Source organism: Theropithecus gelada, chromosome 17, assembly GCF_003255815.1.
Source record: "Theropithecus gelada isolate Dixy chromosome 17, Tgel_1.0, whole genome shotgun sequence".
Taxonomy (NCBI): Eukaryota; Metazoa; Chordata; class Mammalia; order Primates; family Cercopithecidae; genus Theropithecus; species Theropithecus gelada.
In genome coordinates, this window is record NC_037685.1 from 49,800,977 (window position 1) to 49,824,046 (window position 23,070).

Below are 23,070 nucleotides of genomic sequence, written 5' to 3' on the forward strand. Positions count from 1 at the left end.
ATCAGGAGCGCCTGAAGAGATTTCCTGAGAACCAGACTAGAAACTAGTGTTTATGTTGGCATCACACAGACACAGGAGTGCACACACACACACGCATACATGCACACTTGCACATGCCCGTACACACACATGAACACATGCACACACACATGCATGCCTGCACAAGCATGCACACAAAAATATGCATGTAAATACACATGCACATGCACACAGAGACCCATGCATGTAAATACACATGCGCACACACACATGTAAATACACATGCACACACGCACAGACACGTCTGGGGTTGAGAGAGTGGGGGAAGGAGTGCTGGCGCATGTGGCATTCCATTTTCTCAGGGGCAGCTGCTCTGTGAACTCTCCAAGCCGAGTCCAAAGGGTGCCGTCTCAGGACCCGGCCCTCATTCTATTAATAGAAGTCACTCCAGATTCTGCCTGCTTGCTTTCTTTCTTTAAGCACTGACTGCCTTTCTATACATCTTCTTAAAAGAGAATAAGATGTCTGCCCAGCATGGCAGGCAGCATGCTCCTCTTGTTTGCAGGCTCTGTCCCTTGTGATACCCATGCTGCAGATGAGGACCCCGAGGTCTGGCAGTTAGCTTTGCCCCAGGTCATCTGGCTGCACTCCGGAGGCGGAATATTCCAGCCCAAGGCTGTGACCTTTCCCATGGAAAATAAGACTGCTGCTGCCACCTATACTGAACTTAGGGGAAGATTGGCAACCACTGCCTTCAGAAATTTACAGACCAGATCAGGAAACGAGACGGAGGCAGCAGTGTAACCGAGCACCCAGACAGGACAAAAGTGAAGACCGGAGGGAGTGGCTCAGGTCACCAGCCATAGGGGCAGAGTGGGAGCCCTCAGGAGTGCCTGGAGCCACTGCCGGTGTCCCGCTTCTCAGGACATCTGGAAGCAACTCTGTCCTGCAGTGGACATGACTCCAAAGGTACCCAGGGCAGGGCCCCTTGCCCTGGGGGCACCTGCAGAAGCTCCTGCAGAAGTCTGTGTCTGGGTGCTTCTCCCTGGCCACAGAACGTGAGTTCAGTGCTCCTGTGCCATCCGGCAACTCACTGTAGTGAGCTCAGTGCTCCTGTGCCGTCCGGTAACTCACTGTAGTGAGCTCAGTGCTCCTGTGCCATCCGGTAACTCACTGTAGTGAGCTCAGTGCTCCTGTGCTGTCCGGCAACTCAGTGTAGTTCCTGGGCTTCCCTCTGTAGGGCTTACCAGATTTCCACTTAGTCCAAGATTTCAAACAACATGTGCATCTACACCACACACACTCTTAAAATTCAAGTACTACGTACACACTAACGAATCTCCCTTTAGAGGCCACTGATCACTCTAAAATATAAAAAGTGGAGGCGATGGGGGCTGTGAGGTGGGTGGGGGCAGAGCTGTTTATTCTTGTGTAGGGTGGATTTTAGCCGTTTGGATTGGAGTCTTGTGTGGGCTTGACGCCCACACGTCTCTCACTGCACGAGGGAGGTGGCAGAGGCACATCATCCCTCTGGGCACGCAGCTCTACCACATGCATCGCCGGGGGCTGGGAGGATTGGCGTCCCCCGAACCCGCGTGTCCCTGCCCGAAGACACTGGGAGACCTGGTCCTCTGTGTGCTTCAGAGTCAGGCACACCTGGCTTTGTTCCTGCAGCCATTTGCTCTGTGACTTCCGGCACTTGTCTAACCTAGTTTCTTCCTCCTAAAAATGAGATGAGTGATATCCACTGGTGGGGGCAGTGAGGTCGTTAGCAGGGTAAATGAGTAGATGAGCTGGTCACAAAGTAATTCCTCAGTACTCAGTGGTTACTGTTTTATTGATTGACACTGAAAACCTTCCCCATCATGTCCAGAAGACTCTAAACCAAGATTTGAACCTTGGAGCCACCCACATCCAGGAACACTGGTTAATTCTCACAACAGGGCAGACTCTTACAACTTTCGGGGGCTGGCAGCCTCTGCATCCCACTCTGGACAGACCACCATTGTCTGGGTTGGTGGGCCCACTGAATATGGCTTCCAGGGCACTCTGGTCAGCGCCAGATCTGGGCACAGCTGCTGAATGCACACAGCTGCTGGCTGGGGAGCCGGAGGGCTGAGCGGGTGGACTCAGGTTTCGCTTATATAAAGTTTCATGCATCAGCAGGGCCGGGAGGCACAGATGGGAAGTAAGGGCCAGCCCGCGCCACCCCGTGTCTGCAGAGAGGGCTTTGGGGCTGCCCCTGGGTCCACAGCTTCTGACTTCTCCCTCCTTTATCAGTTCTGTCAAGTTAGGTTAGGAGAATTAATCTCCTGAGGTTTTTATATTTCTAACTTTAGCTTTGAACTTTTGAGGTTTGGTGAACCAGACTGGTGGTTCTTAACGCCGTTTTGGCAGGATGGTGTCATGTTTGCTGGGGTCTCGAGGGGGTGAGGGGAACTGAAATGGAATGTGTGTACAATGTGTTTCAAACACATGTATGTGAATTCATTTAATCAGCCGCTTTACCAGGTTCCTATTATGTGCATGCTAGTGACCCACATCACACGCATGGAAGTACACCCATGGATGCCAGCCACACCACCTCTTCAGGCAGGTCAGAAGAGAAATGCTAGGATCTTGGGTATAAAGTATTTGTGAGTTCTCAGGATGAAGGAATGTAGAGTCATCCAGCCCAGATGCCTCCTTTTGCAGATGGCTTCACTGAGGGCACCTGCATGTGGTTGTGTAAGCTGTGTACTGCACAGTCTTGGGAGAACCATTCACACTATAGTCTAAGCGAATGGCTCCAAGGCCTGTGCTGGGAGGCAGCCCTGGGATACTACGTATAGAGGTCAGCCTCCCAGGACACAAAACAGAGTGGAGAAGGGTTGGAGTAGATGACAGAAGTGGCCCCAGTTCTCCAACCCTCCCATGCCCCTGGCAAAGTGACCTTGTCACTTCTTGAATCTACGCTATGACTTGTTTTGGCCAATGGACTGTGGCAAAAGTGACCAGTGTCAGTTCCTAACCCAGGCCTTGGAAAGGCTTGCACTTTTCTGCACTCTCTCAGGCCCTGTGTCTACCCCCAAGGAGACCCCAGGGCTTGGGTGCCGGTCACACAAATGGGGGAGAACTCAGTTGTCCCTGCCTAGGCCATCCCGGACCTATATCCACAGCCAGCCAACCTCAAACATTGAAGAGAGCCCAGCCAGGGCCAGCAAGCTGCCTGCCCTGCCCAGAGCAGGCACAGCTGCACCAGCAGGCCTGGGCCAAGTTGACTCCAGCCAGTCACTGAGGTTTACCATGGCCATAGATAACAAATCACATACATACACACACATACCCGTGCCATTCTTAACTAGGGGGCATGCCGACATACATAAATACATTCCATCCCAATCACAAGAGTGCTTGTACCTTTGTTGAAAATACCCTCTATATCCTTTATTTTCTTGATAATTTCCTCTCTAGTATTTTCTCTATTCTCATTTTTTAGAAATCTGATTAAGACTAATCAGAGATAATATCTATTGAGTGCATACTGTATGCCAGGCACTGTTCTAAGGACTTTGCCCATAATAATGGATTTAACTCTCCTCACCACCCTATGAGGGAGGTCGTGACAGGATTGCCCCCATTTTCAGATTAGGAAACAGAGCTCCAGAGCGGCTGGGAACTGGCGGTTGTTGGCTGGTGGGCTGCCCCTCCCTGGCCGTGCCCCCTGCCCCTGTGGCTGCCAGGCCTCCTGGGTTGTCTCTCATTTGCTGACCTTTCCACTTGTACCTTTCTTCTCCTTTTTAAAGACATTTCCTTGACTTTATCTTCCAAGTTTTCTACTAACATTTTTTATTTTGACTCTACTTTGGCAATTTTTTTTTTAATTTCTAAAAGTGCTTTTTCCTTGTTATCTGGTTTCTCTCTGTTTCTTCCCTTTCAGTCAGTCCCTTCCTGTTTCTGGATGATTCCTCTCTTCCTGTGAACATTCATTACAGTTTCCTTGAAGGGTGATTCCTTCCCTGCAGTCACTGTTTCTGTTTCCTCTGAGTCCTCTTGTGTAACTTTTTTTCCATGTTGGAGATTTTACGCAAACATCAGATAATCTTTCAAGTGTGAGGCCCTCAAAATGACCAGGAAGTCCTGTGTGACTGCTGGGGCTCAGGGACAGGTAGGTCTCGCCGCGAGGCAGCCTGGCGATGCCCAGAAGTCTGGACCTGTTGGTCTCTTCTCCAGCAGCCATGAATCTCTCCAGAGACTCCTCCACCTGCCACGTGTCAGAATGGCGTCCATCCTCACCTTGGCTTCTGTCCATGCTGGCCCTCCCCAAGTTCTGGCCTCTTTGGTTCACTTTTCCCCAGAGAATAAGCCTCGTACCCCTGCAAGGATGGCAAGAGGAGTAGCCAGCTGTGATGGGACTGGGGCCCCTAGGCCTGTGTCTGACTCTCAGACAGGTGGCTTGTCAACCACCTGGGAGGGTGCAGTTGCCACTGGCTACTGGAATGGGACCTTCCTAGTCCCTGCTGAAGCCCCGCCTACCCTCCGTCTGCTCCCTGCCTTTGTAATGGTGGCCTGGGGATAGGTGTCTTCTAGTTTTTTTTGTTTTGTCTTGTCTTGTTTTTTAGACAGAATCTCACTCTGTCACCCAAGCTGGAGTCCAATGGCGCAATCTCAGCTCACTGCAACCTCCGCCTCCCGGGTTCAAGTGATTCTCTTGCCTCTGCCTCTGGAGTAGCTGAGGCTACGGGTGTGCGCCACCGCGCCCGGCTAACTTTTGTATTTTTAGTAGAGACAGGGTTTCACCATGTTGGCCAGGCTGGTCTCAAACGCCTAACCTCAAGTGATCTGCCTCCCTCGGCCTCCCAAAGTGCTGGGATTACAGGTGTGAGCCAGTGTGCCCAACCAGGTGTCTTCTAGTTTTATTGAAGATGATGCTTGTGTTTCTTGTTCTCCTGGCTGTTTTGGAGGGATTTTCTTTTTTCAAGAGAAGTGAGGCTGAAATCATTTTACTGTACTGCTTTGGACCTGGAATCTTTCCATTATGAGAGAAAGAGACAGAGTGAGAATATATGAATGAATATCCATGTCCTACGCCCTGGGTTTTGTATCTCTTCTTCTGAGTACTTTAAAATTGCTAGAGAAAACAAAACTGAAAGCTGGTTATTTGAAATGTTCTTTTTTTTCCTGTTGCTTGGTATTTTGTGCGTAACTTTATTATTACACTTGGAGCAATTTTTTTTTTTTTTTAAGCGGCTGGTGGTTGTCCCTATCTTTTCTTTATAGAAGCTATATATAATTCAGAATCCCAAAAAGTGTATATAGAAGAAATGTAAGCCTCGTCCAGTTTATATTAAATTGCTTTCGTCTGAAATGGGCATCCACTGCTCCAAGTGTGTTTGGATTTGCATGGTCTCTCGCCGTGAAGCCTTGTTCTGACAGTGTGATCTCTTAGCAACGCCTTTAAAGTGGTCCGGTTTTGATTATTTGTAAATATTATGGCCAGTGATGGCTTTTCTCCCTCAATTCTGAGTGTCTCACTACTAAGTTCCTATGCCAGGATTTTCACCAATGGCCTGTCCTTAAAGTCGTTTAAGTTCCTAAGGGACTTTGAAGTACCCATTTGTAGTTAGCAGATTTCTCAGATGTCTTTTGTTAGGAATACAGATTTTCTGAAAAAGCTTTTTGAACACATGCCAAAAGATTGTGGCTTTGTCATTCTCTTTAAGGAAGAATGCTAGAGTGATTTTGATAGGAAATTGGGAGACCCAGAGAATATTCCTGGTTCTGATTGTGTCTGTTTGGCTCCTCAGGAGGAGGGACAGCCTCACCTGCCCACGTGGAATCGGTCCAGGCCTCTGTTTACCTTGAGCAATGTCATTGGGGCTTCCTCTGGTGCTTAGGAAAGTGCCTTCAGACCTGGGTCTGTCTCATTATCTCATAAAGCACTGGCGCTGGTGACAGATTTCTTCTGGTGGAAACACATTTTCTGGTTATAGTCGTCCCTATTTGTTAAGCATTTTTGTTTCTTTTGAAAATAGGCTTCAAGGCTGGGTGCGGTGGCTCATGCCTATAATCCTAGCACTTTGGGAGGCCGAGGTGGGTGGGTCACCTGAGGTCAGGAGCTCAGGTCCAGCCTGGCCAACATGGTGAAACCCCGTCTCTACTAAAATACAAAAATTAGCCGGGCGTGATGGCGGGTGCCTGTAATCCCAGCTACTTGGGAGACTGAGATGGGAGAATCGCTTGAACCCAGGAGGCGGTGGTTGCAGTGAGCTGAGATCGCGCCACTGCACTCCAGCCTGGGTGGCTGAGTGAGACTCCATCTGAAAAAAAAAAGAAAGAGAGAAAGAAAGAAAATAGGCTTTAACTAAACAGAATATGCTCAGATGCTTGTGACTTGTGACAAAGGTTAAACTTCCAGAAAGTGCCATAGAAGCCATAATTCTCCATGATAAGAGACTAGAATGGAATGTCTTTCAGACTTTATCAATTGATGACAAATGGAGAAAAATAAAAGTTCATTTACGGCACTTCTGAGCAAACGCATTTCCCTCGATCGAATCTGAGTAATTGCAACATCAGCTATCCAAGGTTGGCTCTTCAAACAAATAACCTGGAGTCGTAAGCACACTGTTTATGAATTGCTCAAATGAGATTCTGGGAGCAAGACACCACTCACCCACTCACCCCGCACCTAGTTAAATCTTTTGTTGCCTGTAATGGAGCTTCCACCTTAAAAAACTAGAAAAATAAGGGCAAATTAAACTCAAATTAAGTAGTAGGAGAAAGAGAATAATAAAGAACAGAATGGAGGTTAGAAAATTACTAGAAAGAACAAACAAAACTGAAAGCTGGTTATTTGAGAAGAATCAATAAAATTGATAAACCTGTTTGTAGACTGATTAGGAAAAACGGGGAAAAGACAGAAATTACCAATGTAAGGAATCACCATGGATCTTACAGATATCGAAAGATAATAAGTAGATATTAAAACATTGTTATGCCAACAATTTCTACAACTTAGATGAAATGGATAACTTTCTTGGAAGACACGAAGCTCACTAAAGAAGAAACTGATAACCTTAATAACCCCACATCTATTACAGAAATAAATTTGTAGATAAAATTATTCTCATAAAGAAAATTCCAGCCAGATAGCTTCACTGGTAAATTCTACCAAGCTTTTAAGAAAAAAAAATAGTAATTTTACACAGACTCTTCTAGAAAATTAAAATTGGGCCAGGTGCAGTGGCTCACATCTGTAATCCCAACATTTTAGGAGGGAGGATTGCTTGAGGCCAGGAGTTTGAGACCAGCCTGGGCAACACAGTGAGACCACCATCACTACAAAAAATTTTTAAAATTAGTAGATGTGCCTGTGGTCTCAGCTACTTAGGAGGCTGAGGTGGGAGGATCACCTGAGCCTGGAAAGTTGAGGCTGCAGTGAGCCATGATCACACCACTACACTCCAGCCTGGGCACCACAGTGAGAATCTGTCTCGGAGAGGGGGGGGGGGAAAAAAAAAAAAAGAAGGAAAGAAGTAAGAAAAGAAAGAAAGATTAATTAATGAGGGTGTATTTCCCAACCCATTCTAAGTGGTAAGCATTATCCTGATAACAAAACCTGACAAAAACATTATAAGAAAAGACTATAGGCCAATAACCCTTATGAACACAGATGCAAACCTTCAAAAAAATTTACCAAATCAATTTCAGCATCACATGTAAAAGGTAAAATATCATAACCGAGAAGCATTTATCCCAGGAAATAAAAATCAGTCAATACAATTCATGATATTAACAAACTAAAAAAGAAAAATCCAGAGGATTTTCTCAATGGATGGCAGAAAAAGCATTCAATCCAATCCAAGCCAACGTAAGCTCTTGATAAACACTCCCGGTGACCTAAGAATAGAAGGAAACTTCCTCAACATGATAAGGGGCATCCATGAAAACCTACAGCCAATGTGAGACTTAATGGTGAAAGACGAAAAGCTTTCCCCCTAAGATCAGAACAAGGCAGGGGTGTTCACTCTTACCACTTCTGTTCAACCTTACACTGGCGGTCTCAGCTGGTACAATCAAGCAAGAAAAAGAAACCAAAGCCATCCAGATTGAAAAGGAAGAAGTAAAACTGTCTTTATGTGTAGACTATATGATTGTCTAGGTAGAAAATTGGATAGGATCTACAAAATAGCTAGTAGAACTAGTAAGTCAGCTGGATGTGGTGGCTCACACTTGTAATCCCAGCTACTCAGGAGGCTGAGGCAGGAGAATCGCCTGAACCTGCGAGTTGGAGGTTGCAGTGAGCCAAGACTGCGCCACTTCACTCCAGCCCGGGTGACAGAGCGAGACTGTATCTCAAACAAACAAACAAACAAACAAACAAACAAACTAGTAAGTCAGTTTAGCAAGGTTGAAGGATTAATATACAAAATCAGTTGTATTTCTATATGTTAGCAACAAACGATCAGAAATTGAAATTTGAAATACCATTTACAATAGCAAAGAAATGAAAGAAAAGACAAATGCTTAGGGATAAATCTGACAAAAGGTAAGAAAAACATGTACACTCTCAGCAACATATGTTGCTGAGTGAAATTAAAGATCTAAACAAATGGGGCTATACATAGCATTCTGGGTCAGAAGTCTTGCTATTAAGCTGTTCTATTCATATTGATCTATAGATTCCACAGAATCACAATCAAAATCCCAGAATTTTTTTGGTAGAAATTGATAAATGATTCTAAAGTGTCTGTGGAAAGGCAAAGGGCCTAGAAACAACTTTGAAATGGAAGAAGAAAGTTGGAGGACTTGGTTTCCAGGGTTTTCATAAAGCAACGGTAATGGAGTCAGCAGGACGTTGCTATAAAGATAGAGAAATAGATCAACAGAACAGAATAGTGTTAGAATTAGATCCTTCAAGACATAGCAACTGATTTTCAACAAAGGCGCCAAGACACTTGGCTGTCCAAAGGACACTCTTTTCAATAAATGATCCTGGAGCAAGTAGATATCCGCATTTTTAAAGATGAACTTTGATCTATACCTCTTAGTATACAAAAATTAACTAAAAATCATAGATCTATATGTAAAGCCTAAAACTAAAAAAAAGCTCCTAGAAGAAAATATAAGAGAAAACATTTGTGACTTTGGACTAGGCAAATATTTCTTATATATGACACCAAAAACATGATCCATAGAAGAAATGATTCCATACAAGAAAGAGTGGACAAATTGGACTTAATCAAAACAAAAAGAACTTCTGTTACTTGAAAGACACTGTTAAGAGATTGAAAAGACAGTCTAGGCCGGGCGCGGTGGCTCAAGCCTATAATCCCAGCACTTTGGGAGGCCGAGACGGGCAGATCACGAGGTCAGGAGATCGAGACCATACTGGCTAACACAGTGAAACCCCGTCTCTACTAAAAGATACAAAAAACTAGCCGGGCGAGGTGGCGGGCGCCTGTAGTCCCAGCTACTCGGGAGGCTGAGGCAGGAGAATGATGTAAACCCGGGAGGCGGAGCTTGCAGTGAGCGGAGATCCGGCCACTGCACTCCAGCCTGGGAGACAGAGCTAGACTCCGTCTCAAAAAAAAAAAAAAAAAAAAACCAAAGAAAAGAGAGTCTATATATTGGAAGAAAATATTTGCAAATCACATGTCTGTTTAAGGATTTGTAGCTAGAATTTCTAAAGAACTCTCAAAACTTAATAATGGAGAGCCTAATTTTAAAAATGGGCAAATGGTTTGAATAGACATCTCACCACAAAATATGTACAGATGGCAAATAAGCACTCAAAAGGAAGCTCAACATTATCAGTCATTAGGGAAGTGGAAGTGAAACCTGCAAGGAGATAGATGCCACTACACACCTATCATCACGGCTGAAATCTAACAGAGTGATCCTCCTAAATGTTAGCATGTATGTGAGGGAACCAGCAGTCTCGTGCACGGACAGTGGGAAGGTAAAATTGTACCACTGCTTCAGAAAACAGTTCATCAGTTTCTTAAAAGAGTACACATACATCTACCAAATGTTTCAGCTATTCTACTTCGAGATGTCTGTCCAAGAAAATGGAAACGATACAGCCGTACCATGCCTTGCACACAAGTGTTCATAGCAACTGTATTTTTAATAGCCACAAACTGGAAATAATGCAGATGTTTTACAGTTGATGAGTAGATAAACAGATTGTGGCATATTCCTGTAATGGAACACGGCTCGGCAATAAAAAGGAATATTCCATGACATGGATGATTCTCAAAATTGTGCTGAATAAAATAAGCCAGACAAGAAAGTACTTAATATATGATTCCATTTATAGATTTCTAGTGACAGAAAGTAAATCAGTGCTCGCTTGGGGACAATAGCTGGGGTAGGAGAAAGTGATTGTGGAGTAGCTCAAGGAGACCTCTGTGTGAGGGGCAGAGTCATTACCTTGCCTCTTGTGACAGTTCCATCAGGTTGCACCATGTCAAAACTTACCAAAGTGCACAGTTTACATATGAGTAGTTTGTTGTATGTCGGTGATACCTCAATACAGCACATGACAGTCTTTACCTTGAGCATAATTACGTTTTTGTTGAGTGTATTGGAGCTTTAATTCATTTTATTTGCTGTCCCCTACTTTTGAACTAATCGTGAATTTAGAAAATGTATAGAATTTTAATGTGCAATGGTCAATTGTGTAATTATGTTTTATATAGGGGAAGGGATTTATTGACAGCTCATTTATTGATTTGTTTATTTTCTCATCAAATCTTTACTATGTTCCAAGGATAGTGCTAGGAACTGGAGATTTGATGATTCGCAGAAATAGACTCGCATACTATTTAGTAGGGGAGAATAACATGAGAATTACACGAACTGATTGTGTCACACATGAGCTACATGCTCTGAAGGCAAGAGACAGATTTCCAAACACGCAGCAGAAGAAACTATGGCCCTTGGCAGATGGGGGCCCAGGGCGGTTTGGGGAAGGCTGTCCTCAAGAAGTGGCATTTGAGTTGCCCTCTGACTGATGCATAGCTGTCGTAATAGGAGGGGCATGCACCCCTAGACAGAGGGGCCCTTTGAGGCCTGGGGCAAGAGGAGGCCTGCTTTGTTGGGAGTGGCGAGGAAAGGCCTGGACGGGTAGTGCTGGAACCGAGGGGACGCAGAGAGTCAGGCAGAGCCAGGCAGCACAGGGCTGGTGGGCCATTAGTTTGTAAAGATTTTGATACTTTTCAAATTTTTAAGGGGAGAATGATATGATCAGTTCTGTGTTTTGAAAACAATACTCTAGCCATAGCGTGGAGAACAGATGAAATGAGCCCAGGATGGAGGAGGTGAAGATGGTTATGAAGCTCCCACAGTTGCCCATGGAGAGCTGTGGGAGCCAGGGCTGGAGTGGAGGCAGTGCTGACCAGGAGACGGGGATGGCACCGAGGGAGCCCAGGAGGACGCGGCAGCGGGTGGACGAGGGACAGTGCTTGGAGTGACTCCTGGGTTTCTGGTTGCAGAACAGGATAGATGGGGCGGTCGTCTGTGCTGGAGCCCTGGGTGAGGCTTACCTAGGTTTGGGCAAGGAGATCAGGAATGGATTCAGGGTTGGGTGTGTCCTTGGAGGCATCTGCATGGAGCTATTGGAGCTTAGAGGCCCCCTGGACTGAAGCACACACGTGGGACTTGTAGTACTGAGATATGAACTGAAGCTGAAGGACTTGTGAGGTTTCTTACAGGGCAGTTAAAGTGCAAACGTGAGAAGGCCAAGGGCCAGCCTTGGGAAAGGGGGAGATGAATAACCAGGCAGTGCCGATGAGCCTGAAGAGAGAGACTAAGGCAGGGTGGTTGGAGGCCATTAGTCAGGAGATGGGCAGTGACCTGAGGTCAGGGGCCAAGAGTGCTGGTGTGTTTCTGAGAGATCAGGTGAGTGCAATTCAGAAGACTGTCTGCCGGCTTTGGCCTGTGCTGGGTGGGAAGGAGGGTGCTATTCCTAGCTGTTCTAGGACAACCGGCCAGCACGCACCCAGAGCCCACATACTGGAACAATTGGGGGCATGGCCAGGACTGAAGAGGGGGCTGGCAGAGAGCCTGGCAGGTGCCGAGGGTAGTGGAAATGTTGGAATAGAGTTGTGGAGTATGAGAGAGCGGTGGACTCAGTGAGGGGGTGGACGGTGGGCCCCGTGGAAACCCACCCATGGAAGGGCGCATGCACCTGTAGCGATTGGCAGGGAACTGAGCGGGAGATTAGGGCACTCATTAATTTTCTCAAATGTTTGGTGAAGAGGAAGTGATCTTCAGTGAGGGTCCGCATGTTCTTCTTGATAAAGGAAGCTCTAGCAAACTGTATCCCTTTCAACAGCTTTAGGGGAGAATGTCTGATATTTTTTCTTTCCTGTCCCACGTTTTAAAGTGTGTTCTTTTCCTTCCTGATGGATGCATCTGGTGGTTTAAGGCCAATAAGTGTTGCGTTTAGCCTGAACAGTTGTTTGTTACTCTGAACACGTCTAAGACTTTCATCTCCAGCTTATAAATGTATTGATGTCAGGTGTTTAATATTTCCCCTTTGATTCATTTGATAGTGAATGGCTTCTGAGGTCAGGATGGGGACACTGCCAAAACCAGCTGCTCTCTGCTGAGTCTGTTTTGCAGGTGACATCTGAAAGTCTAGATTTGATATCATTAAGGCATTTTAGGGATGTCAATGTATAAGTTTTAGAAAGTTCAGGTGCAAATTGAGGACTATTTGTGTGAGAATTTTATGAATACACTTGTGTCTCTCCTGGGATTTGCTTTTTCTTTCCCTTTAGAAAATGCTCACAGTGTGTTACATATCATGCTAAATGGACGGAGATGAAGCAAATCCAGTGGTGCTTATTGGGAATATAGTTCCTAAATAACTGCAGTAAATGTAAGTAATGTCCTGAGGAATAATTTTTCTAATTCAAAGCATTAAAACATGAACAATTCAGTTCTGTCTCCATGTGTGGGAGAAGTAAACTCACCGCTTACTTTTTTCTTTTTAATCCTTTTTTTTTGAGAGGAAGGTGGGTACAGAGTGTTATTGGGAGTAGGGGTAGGGATATTGAGGGAAGGGAGAATGATATACACACACACATATATGTACACACAGAAGTATACACATCTACACATATACACACATGCGTCTATACACATGTATATACACACGTATATGCATACATATTTGTACACATGCACACATATACACATGCATATACACATATGTATACACACATGTACACACATACACATGTATAGACATGCATATATACACACATATACATGCTATATACACATTTATACACCTGCATATGTACACATGTATATAATGCACACATATATACGTATGTACATGCAGTATATACACACCTCTATATGCACATAATCTATAAACACATATGCCTACACACATGGATATGCACATATGCAGACATACACATCCACACACATAAGCATACATGAACATGTGCATATCTATACACATCGATACACACGTGTATATGCGTGCACATATGTACATACGTTTCAGCTTATGGGCTGAAAATATCTGGGTTGGTTTGGTTTTCCTCCTTTTACAGCCAAAAGTGGCAGAGCTGCTCAACACGAACTTTTGTCCATCACATATGGAAATGTCAGCGATGTCACTGACATCAGAATTGGCAGTACATATCTTTCCAAGTTGTTTTCAAGGAAGATGGTTCTTCCATCTTTTTTTTTCTTTTGTCTAGATGGGTATATGGTTTGTAAATTTGGGTGTATGTGAGAATGCCCAACGACCTGTGGAAATCGAGTGCTGGACACCCCCAGAGTTCCTGATTTCGTAGAACTGGGGTGGGGCAGAGAATCTGCTTTTCTAACAAGTTCTCAGGCAATGCTGGTGCTGCTGGTCCTGGGGCCACAACTGAGAATCACTGACCTAGCCCACTGAGCTCATTAGCCCAGCTGCACCATGACCTGGACCAGCCAGATGGTGTGCATGACCCTTGAAGCAGACAGGAGGCCACGGTGTGCTCACCTGGGTGTTTTTTCCATGGGTGGCACAGGCTGCTTGCTCACCTTGGTGTGCCCTCCCCATCCTCATGCTTAACAAGTTTCCTAACTAGTGTCTCCTTAGTTCAAGACAGAGCAGACCCCGAGTGCTGCTTCCGTGTGGGCTTTTGGAGTATTTAAACATGGAGGCAGAGAGAGAAAATACATCCTGCTTGGGTTGGAAGGGGACTCGGAATTTATCTGAAAAATTGGAATCCCATTTATTTCTGTGCATAACTTTTTAAAATAAAAAAGAATGTATTTTTTTCATACAACAGAAGAGAAACAATCTCCATTAAGAGGTGAAGCTCAGGAGGTTTGTATAAGATTTGATGAAATATGTTACTTAAATTGAAGCATGTATGGAGACATCAGTGAAATATTCAAATTAGGGTTGGGAAGAACTACAGCTGAATAAGATATTGAGTCACAAAAGATGACCAGAAGACAAAGTCACACTGTTTTAGGTAAAGATGCTTTTTAATGGCGAGGCTTTTAAAGAAGAGTAAATCAACCGTGTGGCCCGGTTGTGGGAACTAAGGGCAGCCTCAGGGGAGAGTCTGGGTTGCCAGTTCAAAAACACAGCTGGGGCCAGGCACAGTGGCTCATGCCTGTAATTCCAGCACTTTGAGAGGCTGGGGTGGGCAGATCACTTAAGATTGGGAGTTCGAGACCAGCCTGACCAACATGGAGGAGCCCCATCTCTACTAAAAATACAAAATTAGCCGGGCATGGTGGCACATGCCTGTAATCCCAGCTACTCGGGAGGCCGAGGCAGGAGAATTGCTTGAACCCAGGAGGCGGAGATTGCAGTGAGCCGAGATCTCATTATTGCACTCCAGCCTGGGCAACAAGCGCGAAACTCCGTCTCAAAAAAAAAAAAAAAAAAAAAAAATTAGCTGGGAGTGCTGGCTCATACCTGTAATCCCAGCTACTTGGGAGGCTGAGGTGGGAGGATCACTTGAACCCAGGAGGTGGAGGTTGCAGTGAGCTGAGATCACACCACTGCCCTCCAGCCTGGATGACAGAGCGAGACTCCATCTCAAAAACAAAAACAAAAAAACAGCTGGGTGAACGGCTGCTCATCAAGGAAGCAGTTCATGTTGTGGAGTTCAGCTGAGCTGTAGCCTCTTTCTGACTCGAAGGGTTGGTGGGTTTTGCCGTCCTTAAATTGGGGATGCTCTTGTTCTCTGAAGGTCTGAAGCAGCCTGCATGGCTCACACTGTCCTTTCGGCAAAACCAGACACATTGCTCAATTTCAGTCTGGCATATGCTTTGCAATTCAGTGGCCAACTGAGGGTCCATTTGTAAAAACTGAATATGGAGAAAATGATGATAATTTTGACAACACCCCACCCCCAAGTCTGGCCATAGGAGAAAATACTGGATCATGTAGAGAAAGAGCTGGGTCTGGAGAACCGACTCCAGCTGGCACAGAAGCTCCTTTTCTAGACGGTTCATTCGCTGGTGGCTTTGCTGAAGCCTTTGGTGACCGTGGCTGCTTTCATGAATGGCGCTGGAATCACCTGACAAGGATTTCCAAGCAGCCATCATGAAAAGGTCTTAAAAAGCCATGACAGATTCTCTGGAAACAAATGAAACAATGGAACATCTCAGCAAAGAAATAAAACTTATGAAAAGGAAATGAAAAGTATAGAACTGAATAGAATAATGGAAATAAAACTCACTGGATGGGCTCAAAGGTACAGTAGAGATGGCGGACGATTGATCAGTGAACTTGATCAAGGACTCGTCAAGGGAGGGGCTCAGTGTGGACAACAGAGAGAAAACAGGCCTCAGAAAGCAAGGGCTGCCGAGGGCGGTACACACTGCAGGACAGCAGACAGCATGGGAGCGACAGCAGGATTCTTCCCTTCCCTCCCTGGTTCCTTGTCTCTCTCTCTGGGTCTCTCTGTGACTCCGTTTCTCCCCTTTTTGTCTCTCTGTGTCTGTGACATCCTCTACCTCTCCGTCTCTCCCTCTCTGTGTCTATGTCTCTGTCTGTCTCATCTCTGAACTGTCAGAATCACAGGAGGCCTTCAGAGCTTGTTTTGTCCCCCTTGGTAGAAGAACGAAGGCCACTCTGTGAAACCCGTGGCTCTTGCGGGTGCCTGCATGGAGCACTGGCAGGTGCCTGCATGGAGCACTGGTGGTGGACAGGGGCCTGATATGGGCTGCGGGAGCAGGCCAGCTGCTTAGGGGGAAACCCAGTTTGGGGCCTGTGATTTTCCTTAGCGATAGGGAGGCAGGAGCTGTAACCAGAGCTTGCTCTGGGCAGCACTGGCTGAACCAATGCCCATGCACAGAGGAAACTGAGCCGTGGGCCTGCAGGTGGGCAGTCCTGGGAGAGAGCTGGGCAGCTCATGGGCAGCTGGCCGCAGGCAGAGCCGGTGGTAACAGGATGCGGCCATCAGTCTCAATAGGGAGGGGTGAAGCTTTTAAGGTAAAAACTAAGACAAGACAATATTTCATTTATCTCTATCATTTTGTCTACAGTGATCATATTTCTAAGTGTTTTCGGGATAGTTCCTGTCTTAAACATCCAATTCTCACACTAGACCAATTATATTACTTTTTGGTATTTTACTTTTTGCCATGTCAGCATCACTCAACTTCACTTTTGGTAGCCATAATCAAGTGATTTGTTAGAGTGTCACAGGCACAGGTCCTTGGTTCATTGATTCACAAATAATATACCAAGTGCCTATCTGTATATGCCATCTGTTAAGATACAACCATCATCCAAACAGACCAAATACGCTGCAGCTGGAGTGTGTATTGTATAGTGCAGGGAGAGATTCTGTAAACACCACACAGAAATCAGTGAGAGAGTACATTTACCAGTGATATGTGTTATGGAGGAAAACAGCAGGTGGCGGGTGGGAAGTGCCAGCACCTAGGGCGGTGGTGCAGGTTTACGTCGGGTCGTCCGGGAGGTGTTACTGAGAAGAGACGTGAACAGAGACTTGATGAATGGGAGCGAAGAAAGGAGTGAGGTGAAGATCTGGGAGGATGGTATTGCAGGTAGAGGGAACAGCTAGTGCGAGGTCCTGGGGTAGAAGCCTGCCTGGCAAGTTCCAGAACAGCAGAGGCCAACGAGAGTGGGGAGGGTGGTAGCTGGCTGATGAGGTCAAGGAGGGAACAAGGGAGCAATTGCGTAGTACCTGCTTGGCCATTCGAAGGACTTGGCCTTTTATTATTAACTTTTTTTTTTTTTTTGCTTTTGTAGAGGCAGGGTCTTGTTCTGTTGCCCAGGAGGGAGTGCAGTGGCAGATGACAGCTCACTGCAGACTTGAACTCCTGGGCTCAGTGATCCTCCCAAGTAACTGGGACTACAGCGTACATCACCATGCCCAGCTAATTTTTAGGTTTTTTGTAGACACAGGGTCTTGCTATGTGGCCCCAGCTGATCTTGAACTCCTGGCTTCAAGTGATTCTCCTGCTTTGGCCTCCCAGAATGCTGGAATTACATATAAGGTTTAGGCATGAGCCGCTGCACCCAGCCTAGATCTTTTTTAGAGCAGTTTTAGGTTTCCAGAAGAACTGAGCAAAAAGTACTGAGTTGCTATACACTCCTTTCAGCCCACCCACTTTCCCCCATTAACACCCTACATTAGTATGATGCACCTGTTAAATTGATGCGCTGATACTGATACTTTATTATTGACTAAAGTTCACAATTTCCTTTAGGGTTCACTGTGTGTTGTATGTTCTGTGGGTTCTGACAAGTGTATAATGACATGTAGCCACTGTATAATAACATGCAGAGTAGTTTCACTGCCCTGAAGTCCTTTTTACTCCGGTCTAGTCATACCTCCCTTGCCTCATCCCCTGGCAACTGTTGATCTTTTTACTGTCTCCATGGTTTTTTTTTTTTTTTAATTTACATTTACTGGTTTATTATAAGAATATTGCAAAGGCTACAGATGAAGAGACATGTAGTGTGAGCTATGGGGTAAGGGTCGCGCAGCTTCCATGCCCTCCCTGGGTGTGCCCCCTCCAGCAACCTCTACGTGTTCAGCTGCCTGGAAGCTCCAAAAGTTTTGTCTTTTCCAGAATGTCATATAGTTAGAACCACACATTCTATAGCGTTTCTGATTGGCTTCTTTCACTTAGCAATATGCATTTAAGGTTCCTCCATATTTTTGTTACGGATTGATAGCCCATTTCTTTCTATCACTGAATAATCCCATTGTATGATATACCACTGTTTTTTCTCCATTCACCGATTGAAGTACATCTTGGTTGCTTCCAAGCGTTGGCAGTTGTGAAGAAAGTTGCAATAAACAAATGCGTGCAGGTTTTTGTGTGGACGTACGTTTCAGCCCCACGTGGGTAAATATAATACCAAGGAGCACAACTGCTGGATCATATGGTAAGCCTACGTTTAGCTTTGTAGGAGACTGCCCAACTGCCTTCTAGTGGCTGCACCATTTTGCATTTCCACCAGCAATGAATGCGAGTTCCATTGCTCCACATTCTTGCCAGCATTTGGTGTTGACAGTCTTGTGGATTTTGACTATTCTAATAGGTATGCAACGGCATCTCCTTGTTTAAATTTACATTTCCTTCATAATACATGATGTTGGACATCTTTTCATGTGCTTATTTACCTTTTGTGTATCTTTGTTGGTTTTTTTTTTTTTTTCAGATCTTTTGCCCATTTAAAAAACTAAGTTGTTTTCTTCATGAGTTTTAAGAGTTCTTTGTATATTCAGAATACAAGTTATTGATTAGATGTGTTTTGCAAATATCTCCTACCTGTCAGTGGCTTGTCTTCTTGTTCTCTCAAGGACTTTGGCTTTTCCTGCGTGAAATGGGGAGCTTTTAATGGTTTTGAGTGGAGGAGTGACATTATAGGCAAATTATAAATAATGATAGTAACATGAACCAAATAGAATTCTTGTGTATACATTGGCAGCCTTATTTTTAAGTAATGAAGATCAGTGTTTTTAAGTGGTTTTTAAAAAATGCATTTCCCAAGTACAGATTGCTACACATCTTATTCACAGCTATGGCCCTATTTATTTCAGCCCACACTGCTGATACTTGAGTTTTGGGTGATAATGATCTTTTTGTCACCTTTTTATTACTCACAGATAATATGAAAGTTCCAACTGGCCCGTCTTTCACGCAAGAGGCTTTTATAGCCCACGAGTGTCCTTGGCCAATGCTTCCTGCCCTCTCTTCCTATCCTCTTGCCTCTCTCTCAAGGGCAGGCCCAACTGCTATTTATAGAGATGTGCTTAACTGTGGATGTCCTCAGCTGTTTCCAGTATCCTTATTTCACTTCCTTCCTCTGGGTGAATGGCTCCCTCCTGCTTCACCATCTCCTCTCGCAAATGAGCCTGCCTCTTTGCATGTCTTCAAATCCCCCACAAGTTAACATGTGGATGAAAACAGATTTCTTCCTAGGTGGTTGGGTTCAGTCTTCTCTTAGATGGCTCTGAGACTTGAACTTGCATTAAACACAGCTTCGAACCAAAGACTCTTGAGTGGGAAGGGCCAGGAACAAAGCAGTGCAGGACTGTGGAGCTCCCACTGTTGCCTCCTGGCTTCACTGTGTGTGGAGCTGGACGGCAGGAGGACACTTCGGAAGCAAATCTGAGTAGTGCAAGCAAACAAACGCAGGGCTGCCAGAAAAAACCCTAGACTTCTGAGAACACAAATACGAGCAGCGGAGGAGCACTCGAGACTGCAGGGACAGGAGCTGCCACTCTCACCGCGGTGCCTCGGTCAAGGGTAGGATGTTGGGTTGTTGGTGAGGCAAAGAGTAGATATAGAAGGCAGCATCCCAGCTGAGAGCAGACTGCTTGTGCTGAGGGTGGACATGACCCTGCCTCGTTTCGAAACTCACCCAATGACTACACAGCCAGTACCCACCTTGGATTCACTAGCACATTTGTGTCAGAGACCACAGCCTTCTCCATAGGTGTCTTTAACAATGGGCAGTAAGAAAATAATCACCAACCATGCTGAAGTGCATTCAGTGGGAGAGGGAACATGCCAAAGGGTCGGAAACAGTAGAGCAAGGGAGCCTAACAAGAAAGCGATGAGCAGCTCTGATTCACAGAATGCCATGCCATCATTTACAGTCGGTTTCCATTAGGTCACAAGCATGAAAGTGAAATAAAAAAAGACAGTTATTCCATGTGAACAGGTGGAACAACAATCTTCGACCACAAGACTCAACTTGAGTTGTCTTATGAATCTGTAATGCTTTGTTTTCTTGTAAGAAAAACTGATCCTTTAAGGGCACATGGAATGGCGGCTGCCGATGGAAGTGGTGAGACGTCAACCATGCCCATCCCTGCTGCACTGACTTCCTGGGGGTCTGCATTGCCGCAGCCTGACCCTGAGGGGTGGCGGGGCACGTGCTGTTTCCCAGCTCACTCTCACTCAACAATTAAGATACAACTGCTGCATTTTCATCTAACAATACTGGGAGAACAAACTACGACTCAACGGAGAAATGTATTCTGGGTTATCTGATGAAGTTTTATCTTTAAATATTTTGTTATCCATTTTTGGCATTGGTATGAGTTTGGAACTGTTGCCACCAACTCTGAGGGATTTTAAAATGTGCTTTTGGAGTTTATGAGAACCAAGCCTCAGGGGATGCATGAGTCAGTTGAAGCACTGTAGTCTTGTTGGTCTCTCTTTGACATTTCATGTCTCTGGCATATCTGAATTTAGGTTGGGAATGGGAGGTTTTGTACACTTGTATCTATTACTACCCTTTATAATCTGGCCAGTTCCATACTCATGGAAAACAATTTGTTTGTTCCCAGATGGCTGCAGCATTTCATTTAGAGTTGGGCTTTGGGATTTCTTGAAGGAGGAATGCAAAAGAGAAACATGCTTTATAAAAGGTTTAAATTTCTTCCAGTAAACGACTTACTTAGTATGCTAAAGACTTTTTGGGGGAGCAGCTTACTTATCTGATATTTAACAGTGGAATCCTTGGCATTTCTGCCTGTTGCTTCATGTTTTCCAATGGATTTGGAAGAAGAGTTGTCCTGGAGACATCCAAGTTAGCTCCACTGACCTACATTTTCACTCCATTTAACATTATTGACTGTGGAATGAGCCCAGAGTGCTGTGGAAGAGCATAATTCCTGATCAGAAGACAGCTGCAATTTAATAGAATAAAGCAGTGACTACCATGTAATTAAAAATTAGATGACCCATTGAATGCTAAGCAGACTTTTAGAAGGTGAACTTAGGATTTCAAACCTACCACTGCATCTCGGCATGACATGGTGGAGATCTGCCCTACAAAGACCCCAGTATACTGGCAGCCCAGCTGTCTGAGGACTGTTTTGTGATGGGGGAGTCACGTTGGCCTGAGGGGAAGAACAATAGATTGGGAGTGGTCATCGTCTTCTTCTCTAATGTATTTAATAATACTTGCACATAGGAAAACATTCAAACGGTACAATAAGTAGAGAGAGAAAAGCAAATTTCCCTTGTTCTCCTGTCCTCCATGCCCGATTCCGTTTCCCCATAGAGAACTCTTGTTAAGGGTCTGGAATGTGCTTGCAGAGATAGCTCCATGCATTTCTAAACGCCTACATACATTTTCTTCTTGCTTCTTTTTTTTAAAACACAAAAGGTAGAAATTATTCACAGTGTTCCCCATGTTCCCTACCCCACCAAACGTAACTTGGAGATTGTAACATATCAGGATATAAAGCTGCCCCTTTTTAAAAGGCCGTATGGTAGTGGTGATAGTCTGTGGAAGCATTAGAATTCTTTTAATCTGTCCTCTAGATTGTTTCCAATCGTTTGCTATTACATTGTGTTCTAATTTTAGATGCCACCAGGAAGCTCTCCAGGTTAGGTGCCAGGCAGAAAACAGAGAGATGGCACACGGAACAGAGGTGGTTTATGAGACTATTTATGAAGTGAGGGCAGGAAGAAGGACAATCTAGAAGAGATGGATTGATGACTGAAAAGTCGTTAACTCTCTCTGGCCCGGAAGGGAAAGGTCGGGGGAAGCAGGGTTACTCCAGCCAGTGAGAGCTGTAGTTACAGGACAGGCTGTCTGACAGGAGCCACGGTCTTCCACCAGTGGTGTGTTGGTAACTGTTTAACACCTGGCTGTCTGCGAGGGGGGCCCTGGCATGTACTGTTTGCTGATTTCTGTGCTGTAGGTACTTACACCAGGGCTTTCAAGCCACCAGTGTGACAGAGTGAGACCCACACAGCCCCCTGTGAGCCAGCACCAGCATCTACCACTCTAGGCCCCTGCTTCCTGCCAGGGCCCCCTGTTGGCTCAACCCCACCAGAAGCCAGAGAGCAGGGAAGCCTGGTTGATGCAGTCCTCAGAGGTCGGTGCAGGTTGGTGAAATCCACAGGCAGTGCAGTTTTGGACACGACATTTCAGCTCTCTGAGTCCCTGATTTCTCATCTGTAAAATACCAGAACTACCTCAAAAGTCTTCTATGACCCTTTCAGCTAAGGTTCTTTCTTTCCCTTACTCTGTGATGAGTGGATTTGGTGACCTAAGTGGGTTAGGTCATTTAGTGCACAGTTGCTGACTATTTAATGTGAGACATCTGTGGGCCCTGCAGTTAGGGAGCTTATGTCTAAATGAGGGAGATGAGATGAGCACAAGTAGGTCCAGCTATGTTGTAGGTCTAACTGTGGACAGAACCACACGCGTTGAGAAGGAAGTGATCTTTCATAGCTGGGGTGATGAGATTTGATGGCAAAGACCTGGGGTGACGTTCATTCTGTGGTTGCGAGTCTGAATTATTCTCCAAGTGGGAAAAAAACCAGAACACTTCTAGATTCAGTCTACATATACCCCTGGGTTCTGTCAGTATGGTCCTGGTACCATCAACGTCTCCAGGGAACTTGTCAGAAATCCAAATTCTTGGGTTCCACCCCACCTACTGAATCTGTGTTACTCCAGATGATTCCGATGCATGTCGATGTTTAAGAAACACTGAGTTATACCATAGCAGTGGTTCCCAAACCTGGCTGAAAATTAGAATCAGATGAAGACTTTAAACATACACACTGACACTAAACTCCTGGGCTGTGCTTCAGACCTATGCAGAATCCGAATCTCCC

General features: G+C 45.3%; 1 protein-coding gene and 1 long non-coding RNA gene across 8 annotated transcripts in view; both read left to right on the top strand.

Annotated features, from left to right (window-relative positions):
* ARHGEF7 (Rho guanine nucleotide exchange factor 7) overlaps nt 1-23,070 on the top strand; it is a 179,901-nt gene that overhangs the window by 5,666 nt on the left and 151,165 nt on the right. The window lies entirely within an intron of this gene.
* Nucleotides 2,490-21,366, top strand: LOC112610715. The gene is made up of 2 exons (XR_003116468.1): nt 2,490-2,575; nt 20,085-21,366. It is a non-coding gene; the product is annotated as an uncharacterized LOC112610715 (long non-coding RNA).